A 6490-nucleotide genomic window follows, 5' to 3' on the forward strand; every position below is an offset into this window, starting at 1 on the left:
TCCAATTACAATCAAACTCACATAAATCAGGTAACTGGGTAATCTGTTATGCAAATTCATGCGTTCAATTTCTTAATAATATACATGGATCTGTCCACAATAATGGATTTGTACAAAATACAGAATTATATTTTTATCTCTGTGTGTATTTTGTCCCATGAATAGTTTGTAACGGCTCTTGTTCTCCCTCAGGCTGAGGACTTTGATGTGTCAAATTACACGGCTGTGAGATTTACACAGAAACCTTTGCGATATCCAGAGTCAAAGACAGTCCAGATGTTGATATACAGATTAAAATGAAGTGAATATCCATCAAAATCATCACCAACATGGACATGTATCTCCAAATTTTAAGAAAGCTTAATGATGTGAGTCAAGTTCTTTGAATGGTTCATGTAAACAACTACATTACAGCTTCAAACCTAGCTATAAGGTAAATAAACTTGTAGCCCATTGTGAGAAACTGTTATCAGGGAGTAACTATCATTTTAAGGAGCCTCAACTGTGGTATGCAGAAGTGGTATGCCAAAGTGTGCCTAGACTGCACAGAGAACTGAGGCTCAGCCAAAGAAGAAATGTTGCTCTGTGAAATCTTTACCAGATATTCATGAAACCACACCCTGAATGAACTCTGATCTTACTTTTTGGTGCTTTGATATATTGGAACAACTTTACTAAAACTATAAATTTTTACTACATTGCACAAGTAAGTTTAATATGAGATTAATTTAATGTGTGAGTACTTACCCAGTAAACCTAAATAGCAAGCTAAAAATCCATGATGTCAACTGAAACATACAAGCATATCTGACAATTTTTGCAACATTCAGAAAACACTTGCAGTACTGTGTATTTTTTGCTAAACACACTTTGCAAATTATTCTGCCTGTTATTGTTGTTTTCACAGGTAATGTGTTTTCTGATAAAATTTACACAAAGCAACAGAGGTATGATATGATGGTTTAATTTTCTTTTCTTGCCTTTCTCTATTCACTACTAACCTACATCCACAGTTTCACACACCATTTTAATATTAATTATTATATCAACTAATGCCATCTAGCAGGCTTGAAGAGATGGGTAATTCAATTTTATTCCAGTTTAGGTGGGTCAGGGCTCTGACTCTAGTGTTAGCCAAAACCAATCGTTATTAGCATAATGTAGAATAAAGCTTCATTTTTACACTAGATTGATTCTACTATTTACTTTCAAGAACATCATCATAAATACAACACTTCTAACCTCACTACATCATAACCTTAACCAGAAAAGTGAATAAATAATAGGTTCACTGGAACACTAACATTATACGTGTAATGGCAATGGTGTAGGGGCAAGACTCGCTAAACTGTCTAACAGCCTGTTGATGGGAAGTATCATCTATTTATGGTAAGACAAATTAATGTTCTACAGTAGTGTCTACAACTTAAACATTAACATGAACATTACCCTTGTCATTGTTTTGTGTGTCACCGTTGCATCAATCACAAGAAGTCTGCGATTCAAAGACAAAAAAGAAAAAAGGAGGTGGAGTTTATTAGTTTGAAATTGAGTTTGGCAGGGCAGTTGATGCTACATTTTGCCATTTTTAGTCCTAGTGAGTGAATTTGTGGTTATATTTTACAATGGTTTTATTCAAAGTTCACCAGGACTAATGAAAAAAGCCCAAGGGCTACAGCCCCATAGCCAGAGCCTAGGTAGACCACTGGCTGTATGGTTAGCAATATATTTCAAAATGAGTTATATGAGCATGTTCAAACTGAGGTGGTGTGTCGGGATGAAGTGTCGTCCCTTGAGGAGTTGATTTGCATGATGATTTGTTTCAACGATATTCTTAAAGTATGACAATAGAAGCCCAATGTCCCACTTGCAAGAGCTCTGGAGTTAGTATTTCCTCTGATAGTGATCTATTTAATTCCTCATTATTCTGCCTTTATTTTCATCTTTTACCTCAACACAGGTTACATTTCATTTTATGCACTTTGTCATTTATGAAGTATATTTATATTAACTAAATTTTTATCTCGTTATTTAATATTTTGCTTTATTCCTTTACATTTAGTTTTCTATTTAAATCAACAAAATGTATTATTTTATATTTGGTGAAAACATTCCCAAGTTGATAAATATCTCTGTCACAGTTGGCCAGCCATCCAGCAGGAGGGACACACCCACTCCTGCTAGGGCTCACACCACTCACCTGCACCACTCTCAATCACCTGCTTATTAATTGTTTTCACCTGTTCCCCATTTGCTTCTCCACCTATTTAAACCCACAGGTCCCAGAAGCTAGCGCTGCACATTAGCGGACTACGGATCAGAGAGTCTTCGTGAAAAAGGATTCTTTTGGGGTTTTTTTTGTTTCATCAGTGCTTCTCTTAGTTATTCTCTTATGAATAATAAAGAGCATTTCCTTGCTACGCTGCCTCTTGCTTCCTCTGTGCTGTATGCGTCACACTCCTTGAGATACCTAATCATATCCAGAAGTCTATGTGAAGCACTAGAATTGTCACGATGTTTGAAAAGTGCTATACAAATAAACTTACCTCACCTTGCCTTGATGTTGTTTCAGATCAGATGTTTTCTTTCCCAATTAATGTTTTGAATTAGACTCTTTGAATTCACTCTTCTAGCTCTCCTAAATTCTGGTGAAGCCAGCACTTTCATAGATGAGAACTTAATGCGAGAACTACACATTTCCTGTATACTCCTCTTTCATCCTATGAATATTAGAAACATTGACAGCAGACCTGTTGGTAAGGGCTATATTCCTCATAACATAATCACCCTTCACAATTTGAAACCTGATCATTTTTATCACATTTACCCAAATGCATTGAACATCAACCACAAAATCCAGTGGTCTCATGGTCTGCTAGAGTAAGCATGACCTGAAAGGTAAAAATCACTGACCAATCTTTCTCTCAAGTTCAAGTTTGGTTTATTTGTCACGTGCATAGTCATACACGGTATAACTCGCAGTGAAATGGTTTGAGAGTGCTCTGTCCAAACTGAGGGAAAAAAAAAAAACGGGTGCATAAGGAAATATATAAAATATATATAACAATGTATGTACAATATAAGTATGATATGTATATATACACAATGTACAATGTATATGTGGATATATGTATGTACACAATGTACAATTTCAGCTTACAAATTTACAGATTTACAGTCACATGGTGGTGGTGGTCCCCACAGTTTATCAGTTTCCCTAATTCAGGGCCCGAATGGCCTGTGGGAAGAAGCTCCTCTTCAGTCTCTCTCTATTGGTCTTCAGGGAGCAAAATCCCTTCCCTGACCTCAACAGAGAGAAGAGGCTATGGTTGGGATGGGTGGGGTCCTTCACAATCCTCCTGGCCTTGGTCTGGCACCGCTTGTAATAGATGGTCTGCAGGTCAGGAAGTTCCGTATGAGTGATGCGCTCTGCTGAATGCACCACCCTTTGGAGTGCTTGTCTGTCCTGCTTGGTGCTGTTCCAAAACCAGACTGTGATGTTCCCCATGAGGATGCTCTCGATAGTGCAGGTGTTGAAGTTCTGCAGTACCTTGGAGGGCAGTCTGAAGTCCCTTAGGCATCTGAGGTGGTAAAGACGCTGACAAGCCTTCTTTGCCAGAGAGTTGGTGTGGCGGCACCAGGACAGGTCCTGCGAGATGTGAACCTGAAATAATCTACTCTCTCCACCATGGTTGCATTGATCCTCACAGGTTGGTAGTGCCGCTCCTGCTTCTTGCTGCAGTCCACAATCAGCTCCTTTGTCTTGCTGACATTTAAGAGGAGATTATTTTCCTGGAACCAGTTTTCCAGGTGTTTAATCTCCTCCAGGTAGGCCCTCTCATCGTTGTCCCAGATCGGGCCCATGACGACGGTATCGTCAGCAAACTTGACAATGATGGTAGAGCTGGAAGTGGCTGTGCAGTTGTAGGTGCACAGTGAGTATAGCAGGGGGCTTAGGACACAACCCTAAGGAGCTCCAATGCTGAGGGTGAGGGTGGATGAGACACAGTTGCCCACCTGTACTGATTGTGGTCTGTCTGTTAGGAAATTGGAGATCCAGTCACACAGGGATGTATGCAGTCCTAGATCCTCCAACTTAGTAGTGAGTAGAGAGGGGATGATAGTGTAAAATGCTGAACTGTAGTTGACAAACAGCATTTTAACATAATTACCCCTCCCTTTGTCCAGGTGGGTCAGTGTGGTGTGGAGCAGATGTGCAATTGCAGCATCAGTGGAGCGGTTGCGACAGTATGCAAACTGCAGAGTCCATGGCGGCTGGCAGTGAACAGGTGATGAAGTCTCTGACTAGCTTTACAAAGCACTTCATCACGACTGATGTGAGGGCAACAGGGCGGTAGTAATTGAGGACGGAGGGTCGAGGTTTCTTCGGGACGGGGACGATGGTGGATCGCTTGAAGCTGGATGGGATGGTACCGAGCATCAGGGAGAGATGTCGGTGAATACTGGGGCTAGCTGGTCGGCGCAGGCTTTGAGGACTCTCCCGCCGATACCGTCTGGTCCCGCCGCCTTCCTGGTATTCACTCTTTTGAACAGTCTCCTCACGTCACTCTTCGTGATGATCAGAGGGCGCTGTTCTATGGTGGGCTCTGCGCATGCGCCATTGGCTGTGTCGATAGCACCATTTCCATTGTTAGCATTTGCGCTGTTAGCACTAGTGCTGTTAGCATTAGCGCTGCTAGATGTAGCCTCGAAGCGACCAAATAATGGGTTTAGCTCGTTTGCCAGAGACTCATCCGCACTCATCATTCTGGAGGGTGCGCTCCTGTAGTCCGTGATCGTCCGTAATCCCTGCCACAGGGATCTAGAGCCACTCTGCTGGAACTGTGTCTCTAGTTTCTTCCCGTAGCGCCGCTTCGCCTTTCTCACCGCCCTGCGCACTCCGTATGCTGCAGACTTGTACTCGTCCATGTTCCCGCTGAAGATGCCCGCATTGTAGGCAGCAGTACGAGAGTTCAGAGCCTCATGGATGGTTTTGTCCACCCAGGGCTTCTGGTTGGGAAACTTCTTGATGGTGGCTCTTGGAATCATGTCGTCCACCAGTTTCCCAATAAAGCCCACTACTGCCTCCATAAACTGGCTGACATCATCAGTGCTGCGCCAGAACATGTCCCAGTCTGCGTCATCCAGAGCATCCTGCAGAGCAGTCACCGACTGGTCTGTCCAACACACGACCTCCCTCTGAACCGGTGCTTCCTGTATCAGCCTTTGTTTATGTTTTGGTAGGAGGAAGATGGCGGCGTGGTCCGACTTGCCAAACGGTGGATGAGCTAGTGCCTTGTAGCTGTCCTTGTATGGGGTGTAGCAGTGGTCAAGTGTCCTATTTCCCCTGGTGGGGAAGGTTACATGCTGGTAAAGGTTGGGCACTACACGCTTGAGGTTAGCGCTGTTGACATCCCCCATCATGATAAGTGCAGCATCCTGGTGTTGTGCCTGAAACTATGTGAGAGCCTGATGAAGTTCACACAGTGCAGTGTCCATGTTGGCCTGAGGTGGGATGTACACGGTATTGATGATGATCGAAGTGAACTCCCAAGGAAGGTAGAAAGGACGAAACTTGAGGGCGAGCAGCTCCAGGTTGGGTGAGCAGGAGCGGGCGAGAGTAACAACATTGGCATTGTTGCACCAGCTGTTGTTTACCATCACACACACTCCACTGCCTCTTGACTATGCTGAATCTGCCATTCTGTCCATGCGGTGAATCGAGAAGAACTCGGCCGGCTGGATGGCGTGGTTCAGTACCGCAGGGTTCAGCCACGACTCGGTGAAGCAGAGGAGGTTGAAGTCCCAAATGTCCCTCTAGAACTTTATCCTAGCCCGGAGGTCATCGAGCTTGTTGTCCAGAGATTGGACATTGGCTAGCAGGATGCTAGGTAAGGGAGCTCGGTGTGCCCGAGCCCTCAGCCTGTTCCTGACGCTGGCTCGCTTCCCTCGAGGCCTTTTCCTCGCGTCACGTCCTTTGTTCTTCCTCAGGATCTACGTCGGCCATCTTAGGTCCGGGGTTAGAGACGGCTTGAGGTGAGTGCTATGTAGATTAAGAGAAATAAGAGCATCTCTGCTGTATGTGATACGCATTGTGGTGTAGAGGGAAGGGCTGCGGAAAAAACAGGGGTAGCGAAAAAAGTGCCCGGTGTGGCCGGAGCAGTCATGACGGCAGCCGATCTCACCGGCGCCATCTTCTCTCAACCTATGTGGATTTCAGGGATGGCTTTACAAAACCAAAGCCACCCAGCACCCACATCAACCCTGGAATTTTCAGTTGATCTCAGTGCAAATACAATTCTTATTAGGGCTAGTTCAGTACAATCTGAAGCCACTTTGAGTACCTGCCTATACTGCATGGAATCTCCACTGAAAAGTGGAGAAGGGCCAATTCCAAGAAGATTACATCTCCTTCCTGGATTACATCTGAGGGGATAGAGATGGATGACCACATGTTAGAGGCAGTGCACTCATGACCCAAAATGGTCTC

The sequence above is a fragment of the Electrophorus electricus genome, chromosome 13 (genome assembly GCF_041902795.1).
Source record: "Electrophorus electricus isolate QZ-2024a chromosome 13, ASM4190279v1, whole genome shotgun sequence".
Lineage (NCBI taxonomy): Eukaryota > Metazoa > Chordata > Actinopteri > Gymnotiformes > Gymnotidae > Electrophorus > Electrophorus electricus.